We start from the raw sequence: 15,039 nt of genomic DNA on the forward strand, positions 1-15,039 counted from the left end.
CTTAAGAACACAGTGGTGTCAATAGGATTAATCACCAAAGCATGTTTTTCTTGAACAAGGTGTTTTCCTCAATGTTTTGCTACAAGTTACATCCAATTCAGGCATGCTTGAAAACTCTATAATTATGTTGGTCAGGAACATAATTTTTTTCTTAATGAAATAGGTTTCCTAAGTGGTTTCTCCCACCTACAGTTTGGAAACCAGTATACTGTCATATAAGCTACTTTCTTTCCTTGCCTACTTGGCAAGCTGCCATTTTACCTCCATATGCATGGTTAAAACCTCTGGATACAAACTGAAGAACTATGAGTACAGAAGAACCTGGGAAATGTGATGAAGTGTTTATGTACTATCTTCTGAATTACTTTTACCTTCATCTCCTAATTTTTAAAATGTTTCTTTGCACTGGTTATTCCAGAATTGTCTGTCATCTACAACAACCTAATTGTATTGCTTTAAGTAACAGATAAGTACAAAATATCATTCCACAGCCTTATTTTTAATCGTGGATTTCTGTTCCTTGATTAAAAAATAACAAGGAACACATAAAAAGATAACTGTAAAGCAGGCAGTGATTCTGAAAGAAATTAAGCTGCTCTGCCCCAAATAATTCAGTTCACTTTGCCCACTGTAAGACACCTGAGAACCATTTATTTCCCACCCTTCCCTCTGCCTGCAAGCATCCCAAGCACTGTATGGACACCTCTAACTGTATTTTCTTGTCCTTTTATGCAAAAAACGAATGACAAAAGAACCAATGTCTTACCACATCCAGCCAATGCTGCCAAATGTGTGGTCATGAACAAGGACATAAATAAAATCTGCCTGGATGAAGCATGATTGATATTTAGAGGGGAGGTACCCAGGAGACGTGCCAGGGATGATCTCTCTCCCCTGCTATTTTATCTGTCCTGCTAAGGCATTTACACGGCTCCCATTACTATGATGCCAGAATATATGGGCTATTCTTACAACACTCAAATAGGGTGGACAGATTACATGGGTTATCCCAGGTCAGAAGTTTGAAGCAGAACAGATCATTACACAAGCTTCACAAGGTCTTCATCAGTAGAAGGTGTTTATCGACTATTTCTATATAAATCAACACCTAACCCCATTCTCAAAGTATCCAAGTGTTTCTCAAGCATTTATGCTAAAACAGTCAAGAAGCCCCATCTTGGAGGTTTTACTGGACATGAACCAATGGTTGAAATGAACTGGTGTTTGACTTATAGCAGCTTCTTTTGGTGCACATCAAATCCTCTTCAGCTATGGCTGTCAAGATAAATATATTTTCTACCAAGACTTCTAAATTTCTATTTTAGTCAATCATTGTAATCCCAGAGTGCCTAGTAAGACTCTATTTCCCCCCATGCCCATGTGGTTATAAAATTGAGTTAATTTCTATTAGATTAAGATGTCACTAACCTACTCGTGCCTTTAGGTTTTCAAAGTTAGACTATCAGAATGTGCTTTAAAGCAGCATTATACCTGAAATTGATTTGGAAGCAAAATACACCTGTTTACATGCATCAAAAAGTTATCCCCAAGATATAAATACATGAATATGCTCCTGTTAATTTACTGAAGCCAGCAGTGAGATTTCTGCATGGGACACAGACATGTTAACATCTACTATGAATGATGTAAGTTCTGGCTGATGGTTGGATGTCAGCTGGTAGCTTCTCCTGTAGAGAAGGATTGCTGGCTGGCTGAATAACACATAGCATGCCCCTTAGTCCATAAACTCTATAGCCCTCCTTTGGCACATATGGAGGAATAATGCCCTTTATACAATCCTTTATGATTCCTATATGATACCATACAGCCAGAAAGTATTAACGTGTTTATAATTATTGTTATCTGTAAAATGGCAAAATACTTACCAACCTAGTAGGATGTTGGGAAAGATAATTAACTATTATTTCAAGAAGCTCTTAAGACTGCTGAATGCGAAGTCCTGCAAAGAGAGAAATATATGAGCCACTGACACTTGGTTAACACCCACCCATGTCATCACCCCTGCAGCCTTTATGACTTCGTGGGCCTTGGTAGCCAGAAGAAATAAGCAAGGCTGAACTGCTCAAAATTAATAACGGACAACACTTGGCAATGTAGTGTGTTCAATATGTTGACATCTTTTCCTTTAAAACACCTAGTATTGCAGTTTAATCTAAATATTTTTCATTTAGTACCATCCTTCTAACACGATGCATTACTGTATCATCCATCATTTTGTTGATGCCAATATGTGTTCATGCTCAATAAGCTTAGTCACCACTAATTTCCTTCAGATTTCATTATGAAAATGAGTTTTTTAACCATTTTGTTTTCTAAATCAACTTCTATTTTTTATTCTTGGTTTTAAAGTCACAAGGATATGTTGTAGATACCTAGACAAAATCCTCATGACAGAAAACCTGTGACCAATAAAGATACCAAAGGAAAAGCATACAAGAAGAAAATGTCATGAAATTCCAGATGCCAAAGACTTTCTGCAGCAGCACCATTGCAGCAATGTAAGGAAGGATGTTTACAGCGTGTATTTAATAAATTTCTACTTTTAGTGGTGACAGTTTGAGCTTAGTGAAAATCAGAGGGGTTGGACTGGAATTGATGGCAACAGCGCTAGACAGTTTCACACAATGCACCCATTCAAATGACTTTGGGAAGTTACAGGCTCCACCTTTCATATCTTCACGCTGAAATATCATTGTGGCTATTTCAGCTGTAACAAATGAAAGCTTTAAGATTAATTAAATACATTAACCTTAATATGGTGTAGTCAGATGTAAGAACCAACCAACTCTAAAATGTTCTTAATGGGTTTCAATAATGCCTTGCGCTAGAGCTGGTAGGATGTTTTTGCATGAAAGAATGGATGGCAAGTATTATATAAAGTTAGCCTTTATGGGTATTTTTGTTGTTGTTCAGCTCTCATTTCATCCAAAAATATGAGTAATTTTGACCCAATCACTTGCTGAAAATTGAAGACGTTAGCTCAGAAATACTGCAACACTGCCTTATGGAGATGGAGGACAGTTTAATAGTGTGTCATCAATGATGTCATTGTGTTTCAGGAGAGATGTAGTTGGAATGCTTCCTGCCTTCATTCTCCTCTCTGTTTTGGGATCCTTGGCTGGGTTATATGTTCTGCAACATCCGCCTGGCATAGTGCATCTTGGGAGATTTTGTCTGAGATGGAACTGAAATGCATCTCTCCAGGTCTCTGCAGTGATATTTCTGAATAGGCAAGCATTTCAGTTTTCTGTCTCAGAGATCTTTGGACAAATCTGTGAATGCAGACTAACTTTTCTCTGTTCTCTTTACAGAGACACCATTGCACATATACGTCACAATATTTCCAGTAAGTTTAGCCATGCAGGGCAGTTTGCAGCAGAACAGCATTAATAGATAATATAGGTATAAATTAAAACCCTGACCCTCGAACATTTGTTCAGCTGAACAGTCCCCTCTCAGGAGAGGAATCATCTCAGTGATGCTGAAGAGGCCTGTGACATATGTATTACTCACAGGAGCTATGGTGCAAGACTGGAAATTCACTTCTAACTCATTATCCATGTATGGTTTCAGTTCTCTTAATGGCAGGCTTACCCAGATACATACATTTTAACTAACTGCACTGGGAGTAACAAAAATCTACAAGCATTCAACGTAATTGTAACAACAATATACTGCAGTAGGTGTGTATCTGCAGACACCTCTCCACGGCAACTGGGACAAGCTGGTAGCTGCTGCTGTGCCATACTTCAATCCAGTGCTTTCCATGGAGAGGAAATAGGGCAGAATGAGGAGTTCTCACATTTTTTACACCAGCATGTCTAAATGTTCGTAACAGGCCTTCAAAATTTCCATTTCAACCCCTGGATATGCATATTGGAAAGAATAAGATTCAAGATGCAACGACCATAAAAGGCAATAAGAAAGAAATCTGTGCATGAATGAGAGGAAGGAAAAAGTAGGTTCCCTATTCAGTGGAGATGGAAATCTACTGATGAATGATGCTGAGAAGGCTGAAGTGTGGTGGTGTCTTTTCATTTTCCACAGCTACCAAGGAGAACTAACAATTCAGTGACTGCTTTTGCTAATTCCTCAAATATCCTAGGCACTTTTTCAGATTCTGGTTCTCTCTATATACACACTTTAAAATATTCTTTAAACTATTTTTTCTGTTTTCTGACTTAAGCTCCTACCACATAGTTAGGATGAATTTTGCTAAACTTTTGGACACAACTACCTGTCAGATTGAAAGCCTTGAATAATTTAATTTTCTGATCATCTGCTATTTGACCTCTTTCCAAGTTAAGTAGTAAACTTCTAACTTGCCTTTGTCTTTCCTTTACATTTTCATTACAGAGTCTTTACTTCTTGCTTTTAATATACCCTCACAAATATGTCTCAATTTAGCCTTCCTGGCTTTATTCCTGTATTCTTGACCTTTATTCTCATCCTCAGATATGTCTCCTTGCTTCTATTTTTTATACACGTTTCATTTTTATTTTCAAGTCACAAAAGTGATCCTGATGCAGCTTTGGCAGTTATGGGGGGAGGGCGTAGACACAGCTCACTCCAAATCAGAAGATTCAGTTTTTAGTCTTTTTAAATATATCCCTACAAGAAATTAGATTATTAGATACCAATACCCAGGAAAATCCAGTTGCTGGTATAAGATATAATATGACTAGTAGATATTAAGATGAGTGAAAACAGATTTGGTGCTAATCAGGTGGGAAAGTCTAAAATAGCAACACAGATATCCATTGTGGGTTCTTAATCTAGCGGAGTCAACCATCTGGGAAAATATTGCATATATCTTGGCCACAATATTGTAAGCCCAGCTCTAGCCCAAGGGGAGCTGTGATTCTGCCTCCCTGGCCATGTGCTAGACCTGCAAGGTCTACGAGGTAGCAGGTGTTTCTCTAGTACACTCAGAAGGGAAGGTAATTTGCAGTTTTTTTGAAAAAGCATTAATAACACAAAACTGGAGTGCACTCACAGGTCCAAACAAGTTATATAAATGATTTGCCACACCCTGCTTTTCTGTCTGCTTTCTCTGTGCCTCCTACAACACAGAGAAATCATCCTAAGTCCTACTTAGTCCTGCTAATACTGAGAGATTACTGAGAGGCTAAGGAAAAGCTGAACGGGACTGAAGGGCAAATGTACTGGGTGAGTTTCATCCAGCTAAGCTTAGACATCTATATCTGTATCTCAGTCTGGGAAGAAACATTCATTTCTAGGGCACAGTTCATCTGCTCCCGAAGCAGATGCCTCGAACATTCAGATGCATTGCTCCTAACAGGCTGTGAAGGACCCTGCTTCTCTGCGCTGAATACAAAATTAGTTTAAGGTGACTAGCTCAAATATCAACAAACCACTGACTTCTAGTGATGGCCAGAGTAAACTCCATCCCAGTTACCAAGCCTTGACAGTATGGTACAAAGCAAATAAATGAAGAGTTTATATAGATGTACAGGACTGACATGAAGCCCTGAGATATTTGTAGTGGGAACTGGAACAGCTCAAGGAAGTCAAAGCCTGAACTTTGAAATATGAAACTATAAACAACTTCAGACTGATCATCAAAGGCTTTAACCAGCTCACATCTATTCCAGCAGCACTTTGCAGCTGGGTTCCCATCTTCCTTGCAGGGTTGCTTCAGTCCTTGGAGTAGACATTATCTTCCCACTGAAGATCTCCAAGGATCTAGCTGTGATGGAGCTAATTATAGGTAATCTGATGATGTATGATTATGCTTGCCAGCACAATTTGCAGGTTGCATGGTATGCTCCGCTCTGCCAAGCAAAAGGGTCTGACATTGAACAGGAATAAATACCAGCTCGGACTGCAGGGGATTAGTGATTTCAAGCACCTGTTGTGTGACACAGCTGGGATGCCATCAAACATCCAACTTACCAAACATCCAAGCTGGGATGCCAGTTCAAACAAATTGCCTTAAACAAGGTTGCCTTGTCACGTACATGTTAGGAAATACAATTCTTCTTAATCACAATTAAGGAATCATTTTTTAATATTTACTTTTTACTACAGACCAGAGGAGGAGTGGCAGAACTGCTAATCCACCCACTGTGTTAGATGTGCTACAAATATAGTAAGAAGACACAATTCTTCCACTAAGGAGACTGGAAGCTAAAAATACAAGGCAGAGGCTGAAGGGCAGCCAAAGGGCGATACTCCATGTCTGTGATCACACGGCTGGTCTGTGCCCAAGGACTGTTCTCTGTCCCCACAGCACTGCTTAAATGCAGCCCAGAGAGAAATGAATGGTGGAAATGAAAAAAGCCTCTAGAGACTGTAGAAAAAAAGAGTTGCACGGAATGGTGTCTTTCACACTGTCTTTAAGTTAACATGAAGCCAAAGATCTCAATCAGTGCAAGATTGAATGAGTTGTTGGCTACTTTTCTGTAAAACGGATGGCAGAATCTGCTTCTAAATGACTGACCCTACCAGCACTGTCTGAGGACTGATGCAACCAGTAGTGAGATTTGATTATGAGCAGTCTCAAATTGGATCAGAAAGTTGTTTTACAGAAACCATTGCACAAACCACCGAGTGAGCCTTAGGAGAGGTCCAAGACACTGTGGAAATCCCTTCTGAACTGGACACACAGGCCTGGAAAGGGACTTTGTACTACACCAAAGTTCCCAGAGTGCCTCCAGCCTGAAAACAAGGAGCTGCAAGAAACAGGAATATGTTCTACGTAATAACACAGTGATTGTCTTCTACACCTAACAAAACATAACCAATACAAAAACAAACATACCTTAACTGCTGAATCCTGGTGGGAAAATCAAAGTGAAATTACGTCCTCCCAAAAGTTCATGCCACTCTCAAAGACACCTAGAGCTCAAAAATACACAAGAGACCCCCAGTGAGCGTGGTGAATTTCAGAACAAAGTCCAAAGTATTATTAACAGAATATGAAAAATGCAAAGAAACTACATGAGACTTCTGATTCCCTGTGCCAGCACTAGCGTACAGCAGGTACGTACTTGAATGTAACAGGATTTATTCCTATCCATGGACTACTCAATGTATTTATGTTTGGAATTGATCTATTGCACAATGTCATGAATAACACAGTAATAACAGTGAATAAATCAGTTTCCTTGGCACCGGGTTCTGGATAGTAATAACCTGCAAATAACACATGACTCATTGGCAATTCCCTTTCATATGCCAGTTTAAAGGGAACAATATTGAAGTTCATGAAATTATGCCCATACAGTCAGCTATATCCAGTTTACATAGGTGCTGGCACTGAGGTATTTTGTCCTGAGCCAAAGATTATTCACCAAAACCAGTTACAAGAGAATGATGAACACGACATGAGTAAAGCAGTGTCTATTACACTGATGACAAAACAACTGCTTTCACGTAAAAGCAGAGCATAATTTATAAGTGAATTAACAGCTACCTATTTTACAGGTGGAAGAGAATTGGGTTTTTTCCAAAAAGAAGGTGGCAGGCAATTGCCTTCAATGTTAAGATCATAAAACTTAAGCCACCGCCGTGGGTTGTTTCAACAAGAACAGCAGAAGACATGCCAGCCACCACATCACCGGAGAAGTCCTGGCCTCCTTGACATTCAATCAAGAAACATCTCAGTTCTGAGCCTTGCTTTTTACTCCTGTTCAGGTCTGTAAGACCAACACAGGGAGTAGAAATTCAGCACAGGGGAGGCAGGTGGTGGACACAACACACTTCCAAACACTGCATAGTTAATTACAGCCCTGGAATCACGCTCAATTGATAGCGTGGGCCAAATAGATTCTGGGGTTTTTTAATTGCTTGTTGCTATATTAATGTTACTTTTATAGTGGTTAGAAAAGATGTGACTCAGAAATGAGGCACCACAGGAATGACAAACATTTCAAACTGGAAAGAAATGCACTGGTCTTTCCTGATGCAGATCCACCAGGTGGTAAGGCGGTGAAAATGAAAGCGAATCTTATAGCAGATAAATATTGTACTTAGCTTATGCATGTTATTAAACACCTATTAGACATGAGTAGCATAGAGTCTTGTGGAGAACAAAATTGATGAAATCAGGTCCACTATGCAAGTGGTTCAGAAAGACCAGACCCTTCTAGAGCTGAGAACCCGAGAGAGCAAATCCTTACTGTCGCTGCGCTGGTGATTCACATATCCGCAGGTGGGTGCTTAGCTAATGGGTGTACTTACACCCACAGCTGAACACACGCACACCGGCAGGCGTGCACCTCTGTCCTTATTCAGGATAACATATCTACACAGCATCATACACACACTGAAGAAGAGCCCACGCCCCTCCATGGTAATCTTCTGGCCTGTGCTAAGAGCATATCCCCCCACTTTGTGCTACTTTGGTGTCTCATCTTATTTCTTTTTCCTCACTCACTTACCTGCTTGCATTTCTTTTGCCTTTCCATGTTTTTCAAAACCAAATGAATGCTATGCAAAAGCTGTGTTATTGCAATGTTTACCCAGCAAGGTCAGGAAGATGGCAAAAGCTATCTGGTATACAAAGATGGGGGGGGAAGTGCAAACAAGAGCAGTCATGCCAGACACTTTCAGAAGCATAGCCAAAGGCAGGGTCAGGGAGACCAGAACAGTTAAAATCAGTCAAAATGCCCTATCCTCAGCACTGCAGTAAGACTCAAGGGATATTCATGTAAATCATCACCAATCTTGAGAGACTAAAAATATGTTTATATTTTCCCTCGCATTGTGCAAGAAAAAAGTTTTCACATCAGAAGCAGGTATTTCCTAGTAGAAGACTTTTGACCACAAAACATTGTCTAGATCTCCTAAAGGTATCATCTCTCACGTTAGGGCAGAGATAAAAGCAGGATGCGGAGGCTGACTGTTCTTCCGCTCCCTACCAGCTCCCAGTTGGCTATTTAGAAACTCATTAACTTCCTCAAGAGACCTTGGCCCTAATTAGTGCCTGGGCTGATCAGCCTGCCTCTTTCTCCTTCACCTCTGTCTCTCAGAGCCTTCCACAATGATTAAAGGAAACCGTATTCCTTTTGTATAATTTTAAAAACGGAATTTTTTCAGCCATCAGGATCTGCACCCAACTTGAATTCAGTTCTGCCTTGGAGCTTACCAGACCACTCCAGAATTATCCAGCTTGCTTTGATACCCTAATTCTTAAATCCTTCTCTAAACCAGGCTCTGTAGTTTCCTTTCCTTTGCCTTTCGTACGACGAATCTGTTTTAACTGCGATTGAAGTGTCACCAGGGCCATCCAGCCAACTGTAATGTTGATGCCAATCCTGCAGTCTTTTTAACACCATCAGTGAGAGGGAAATGAGCAAAAAATGGACTCGTTCCATCTTCCACAATTATAATGTATTTTGTATGTAGATACGTACCCATACGCTCCATAATGGTGACAAAAAGAACTTATCAATATAATAGAAAACTAAGAGGACTCCTGACTTTAATTTCTGCCTAAATGGATGCCATTAACAATGTTAAGTTCAGTAAGTATGTGAACTGAGAGATAAACAAAATGCAGAAAGCAAAATGAGAAAAGTTATGATTGCAAAGCACAAGCACAGTCTTACTCAGGCACTTAAACAGTTTAATGCATGTGGCCAGCTTATGCAAAATGTTTTTTATTTCCTGAATTTCTTCCAGTTTCTCAGAAATATGTTTCACATTCAGCATGTCTGCACAAGAAAATAAATGCTGCCATGCCCTGAAACTGGTCTTTTTGGATGACTGGACATGGGTCCCACTGCTGCACAGCCACAGGTGCACTCATCGTCCAGCTAAAGCCATCCTCTTCCAAGGTAACTGTGCTAGTCCTTATTCACCAACGTAAGGGGAAGTACTGTCCTTGCACATGGACTATTAAAATAGTCAGTCCAAGGGCTGTAAAGTAGTAATACTACCCTAACACCTCTCTAATTAATGTGATTACTGTAAATGCCACCTAAAGACTCTTATCTTATTTTGGATATGTACACAGATCTTCCATTGGCATTACAGGAAGGAAAACTGAAGCCATCATAATTCATTATCATAATTATATATTAATGATAACCCTAGATTTTTTTTCCAAAACAATGTTTGAAAAACATCATCACTGCAACAACAGAAATGCCAGCAGGAGTGAGGATAGTAATCTCCTGAAGGTTATGCTACCTGTAGCAATTAAACGAAATTGTAACCAACAGAATTCTCAGCTTAAAGACAGCCTGGTGAAAATAATAAAATATTTTAACAAAACGTGATGCTGTGACATGCATTATATCTAAGAGAGGCATGAGGCTACAAGGCCCATTTAAAATAACAGTCGCTAGCCTGTTAAAAATGTTCCTGTTCTGGCATCCTTACCTTGAGTAGTCACTTATTTACCAAGCTTGAGCTGCAGGTATGGACAAACCACTGATTAAATATTTCCTGAATTCTGTCGCTGTTTTCCTTAGTATTCCATATATGTTTGTACCCAAGCCACACTTGCCTATTTTCTGCTTTCTCACATTCTTGTACACAAATCTCCAATTCTGTGTTAACTGTCCTTCGTATTCAGACACAATTTCCCTCACACACTGAGGCCTTTTCATTTTCTTAAAGACCAGTTTTTAAAAAGAAACATACTGAATAAGCAGACTTTTCCCTCCACCCTTCCTAAGTAAAAATTTCAGTCTATACAATTCTTGGGAGAAAAAACTCCTGCTTCAGAGAATTCTGGGGGACAGAAAACTTTCCCAAACAAGAATTGCTTCCAGCTTTGTAAGCACAACTGATCAAAATTCAGAATTTCCACCCTGAAGAACATTGCAATATTTCCACATTCATTTTCTGCAGAATTTGGATGAAAAGTTGCAATAATGAACTCTATGGAAATATTGATATATCCTATAGATATACTCTCATGACGGAATGGAGCATTATCTCCCTACCAGTTCTCATTTTTAAATAACTTAAGGGCAACAGATCATCTTCAGACCGAACACCGCTTTCCCAAATGGCCCTCTCTGCCAGTATTCTCGGGGCAATGAATCTAAATTGCTCTCAGAAATGATGGAGGCTCCCTGTACTTGCAGAATGAAGACCAATCTGAAGAATACATGGTGGGCTCAACAGCCTCACTGTGAAGTAGACTCACTGGAGGCAAAGTAGCTTCATTGCAAAAGGTACTTTGTGAAAGATAGGAGTTATTTTTAAAAAAGCCAGTCTGCATGAAACTCAAAGTGCAATAGATTTATTTGGCAAATATAGACGGAGAAATTTCCAGTGCTGAATAATAATGGCAAGAGGACCATCAGTTTTGCAATCTGGAAAATCACTAGATTTAGACTCCTAACTAACTTCTTTTGAAAATATGAATTAGCCATCTAAATCACTTCCATCAAATTTTTTAAAGGTATTTAGGTGCCAAGTCTCTCTAGAGTTAAGATATTTGACCATAAACAGAAAGTTTTGAATAGAATAGCTATGTAACTTCAAAAACCATTTCAAAATTAGAGCATACTGGCCAAGCAGAAAGAGCTGTTACCATCACAATAGTCAACCACATAAATAAATCATCAGCATGATTGATCTCAGTGGCCTTTAATCCTGATGGCTCTTTTCCCAGGCTATCTAGGACACTTTGTCCGGTATGTTAAATCTAAAAGATAATAACTATTGCAGATACCACGGCTATATACAGCATTTAGATACAAATATCAGGGCATGTCCCTGCACAAGAACTATATTGTCCACTAGTTCAAGATGCCCCCAACTTCGGCACGGATGGACAAATAAAAGATATGAGGACAAGAGGGGCTGCCCCTTCTTGTGTGATCTGTGCAAAATGAGAGGCAAGGACAGTCCATGCATCAGGGAAGGCTGGGGCAGGTCCCCTTGCACACCAAGCTGTGGAAAACTCCCTGAGGAAGGCAAAGAAATATCAAGGTACAGTTTCCCTCTTTCTCCTTGGAGCTTCTGGGGCCTCTGAGCAGCAACACTCAGGCTGTACCTGGCTATGACTGCGCAGTAACACAGGCAGCACAACAGCCTTTATTTCCTTCTCTTTGGATGGTAATGATTAAAATAGCTGATAAAATGCAAAACCATGCATGACTAACCTGGGATCATAGCAACAGCCTGGTGCCAAAGAACTGTGTTAGCTGACCACCATCAGCTACCCAACACCAACTACTGCGTCCCTGCCCGCAGAGCCTTTCCGGGCTGACGGCATACTCCGGTGAGAGAAGCAGACACAGAAGAGGAAGCAGGGAACAACCACTGAAACCCTGCACAAATTGAGGGAGCGTTGGAAGGAAAGATTTACAAACAAAAACTCATGCACAAGCATATAAAAGTAGCACAGGCAAAGTCATGAAGTGAAGGAGCCCATACGAGCGTATCAGTGTTTGCTGAGCTCAATGAAAGTGGTAACTGAACAGAAGGGTGGTGGGAGAGGAAACATTAGAGGTGCGAAGATGAGAAGCCAGCCCACCATACCAGAAGGTGGCATTACATAGTAACAACTGCAGCTGATGTGGTTTTAGTGGCATATTGGACAGACCCTAAGGGTTGCAACTACAGGAGGAAAATGAAGACTAGAAAGTGAAGAAATGAGCTGGCATAGAGATTAACAATGCTGACAGAAAGGGAGACTGAAAGGTTTGAGGTCACTCTGCAACTGGGGATCTCAGCTGAGGTGGCTCCTGACAGGAGCTGAAGGAGGAAGGGCACATGTGGCATTTGTTGTCCTGGAGAGGAACATCTTTCCAGACTACTTGTTACTAGCCACAAGGTTAAGGCTTGGAAGAAAAGTCAAAAATGCCTGGATTATTTCACTCACATCTGCTATTCCTGAGTGATGTAGACTTTGATCTATTCTATTTTAAATTACCTGATAATAAATTATCTACATTATTAGTTAATGAATGTATCCCCAAATAAATTATTTCAAGAGAATTATGTTTGCCTTCATATGGTTGCTTGCTTGCCATATCGAAACAGCAAGAATAATCATTATGGATAATGCAAACAGTTGGAACAGGCCAATGAAAGGTCCAAGAGCCGGGCCAGCACTCAGAAGAGGGTGAGATGTCTTCACCAGATTTCATGTGAGTGAGTGAGTCGCTTTGGTTTTCTGTGTCACATGCTGTCTGTTTATAGTACACCACTAACACCATCTCCTGGCCAGTTGGTGTCTGGAGTCAAATCTTTATAAAGGTTTGTGAGACCCTGGAATGAAAGGTATTGCAAATCTAGAAAATATTATCTTTGCCATATCTTATACGTATATTCATATTCATTGACTTTACATATGACAAAATAATACCAAAAGAAACCCCACAGAATTAGATGTAGGGTGCAGGCATTTCAGCTACATTTTTTTTTCAAAGGGTTTCCAGCAAGGTGTATCAGAATAATCTGAAATCAGCTTACATTTTCAGAACTGACCATTGATTTGGGTATGCTTTGTTTTGGGGCCCATTGAGAAAACCAAAACTGAAAATAACGAGAAGCCTGTGAAAACTCACCCTTTTCCAGTGTTTCAAGTTCAGCACTTTAAACCTTATACACTTTCTGAAACATCGCTACTGTATATTCACCACCTATTGCTATCAAAGATTCATTATTTCCTGTTCTTTTAACTCATCTTTTAGATATCGAGACCATTCAGAGATACAAAGAATAACTCTTCAACCTGATGTGCTTTTGGTATGGCCAAACAGTCAAAAGACCAAGGTCTGTCCAGTTAACACTTACTGAATTTATCCAGCTGTTTTCAAGCATTTAAGACAAGGCTTTGACATCTTCTTGATCTTTCAAAATCTTAAATATCTGTAGATGTCCAACACAGCATGTTAAGGAGTTACCTTGGAAATTGCTCACAGGTTATTGTTCATGTATAACAATTGACCCAGACACCTTTCATTTCAAAATCATTTAAGAACTGACTCACAACTCAAGGAAAACACCTTCTTAGCTTTGGCTTTAGAGACCATATTTCCAGAAAAATCAACAGAAGCAGTAACTTGTATTTTTGCCTTTAAATTAATTCCAGAACATAGGGTCAACTTCTAATTTTAGCTAATCCCAGAATAAACAAACAGCAGCAGAGCCTCCTGCGTCATTAACGGCATAATCAATCTAGAGTCTTCAGCACAGTCTGCCCTAGAGAATTCAGTACCTGGAGCTACAGTGGGTTTCTGAGGAGAGCAACCCTATGAATCCCTTGGAAGGTAATCAGATTATTGTACTCCTGAGGAATTTTCATAGGAGAAGAGAACTGCAGTGTCATACTTTCTGGAATAGCTTGCAGGAAATATTATATTAATGTCTCTGGTATATTATAATTGCAAACATTTTGCAAATGACCACAATGTTCTGTTCAGCAAGCTTAGATTGAAATGATCACTTTCTGCAGAGCGCATACTTTGTCCAATTACATTACTGTGAGGCACACTAGAAGACAGAAACAGTAATTTTAAAAGCTAGCAAATAGTACTTATGATCATCATACAATATGGTCAAATTGATTTTGAGTGAATCAGTGCAATGCCAGCTACAGCCCAGCAGAAGAAAAAAAAAGGTGTCAACCTTCTCAAACTCAGCTATCGGAGGAAGTTTGTAAAACTCTCAAAAGAGCAGTAACACAGCCATCTTTTGCATTTGGTGTTTCAGTGATTCTCCAAGAGATCCTATCTTCAAACATCCAATTAAAAAAGGAATATCTGTTTTTTATTTGCGATTGGTTGAGTCATAATGGAACAAGTATATGAAAACCTAACTGTGCCTGAAGCCTCTAGACCTGATTGCTCTGCTTCATCCCACGACATGGAGCCTGTAACATCTCTCTACTACAATAAAACATGGTGAATGAAAAGAACCATCTCAATGTATATCATCATTAGTGTGTTGGTGCAATTTGAGCAAAACTATATGTCCTTTAACTGATCTGAAATTTGGTCTGTTATCTACGGGAAGTCTCAGAAAGTGACCTTTTTGGAGACTGAATGCACTAAAGGCTATGTCTTGGCAAAGTGGGAAAAACTT

The 15,039-nt window shown here is 39.7% G+C and overlaps 1 protein-coding gene across 1 annotated transcript in view; it reads right to left on the reverse strand.

The window, feature by feature from the left end:
* Window positions 1-15,039, reverse strand: part of GPAM (glycerol-3-phosphate acyltransferase, mitochondrial) — a 93,974-nt gene that overhangs the window by 45,597 nt on the left and 33,338 nt on the right. The window contains exons 2-3 of the mRNA XM_087764534.1: window positions 6,806-6,882; window positions 1,887-1,960 (exon numbers count right to left, since the gene is read on the reverse strand). The gene's annotated coding sequence lies outside the window, so the exon portion shown is untranslated. The remainder of the gene's footprint in view (window positions 1-1,886; window positions 1,961-6,805; window positions 6,883-15,039) is intronic.

The sequence above is a fragment of the Nipponia nippon genome, unplaced genomic scaffold (assembly GCF_047370975.1).
Source record: "Nipponia nippon isolate SJK-2023a ecotype South Korea unplaced genomic scaffold, ASM4737097v1 scaffold_3, whole genome shotgun sequence".
In the NCBI taxonomy this organism is placed as follows: domain Eukaryota; kingdom Metazoa; phylum Chordata; class Aves; order Pelecaniformes; family Threskiornithidae; genus Nipponia; species Nipponia nippon.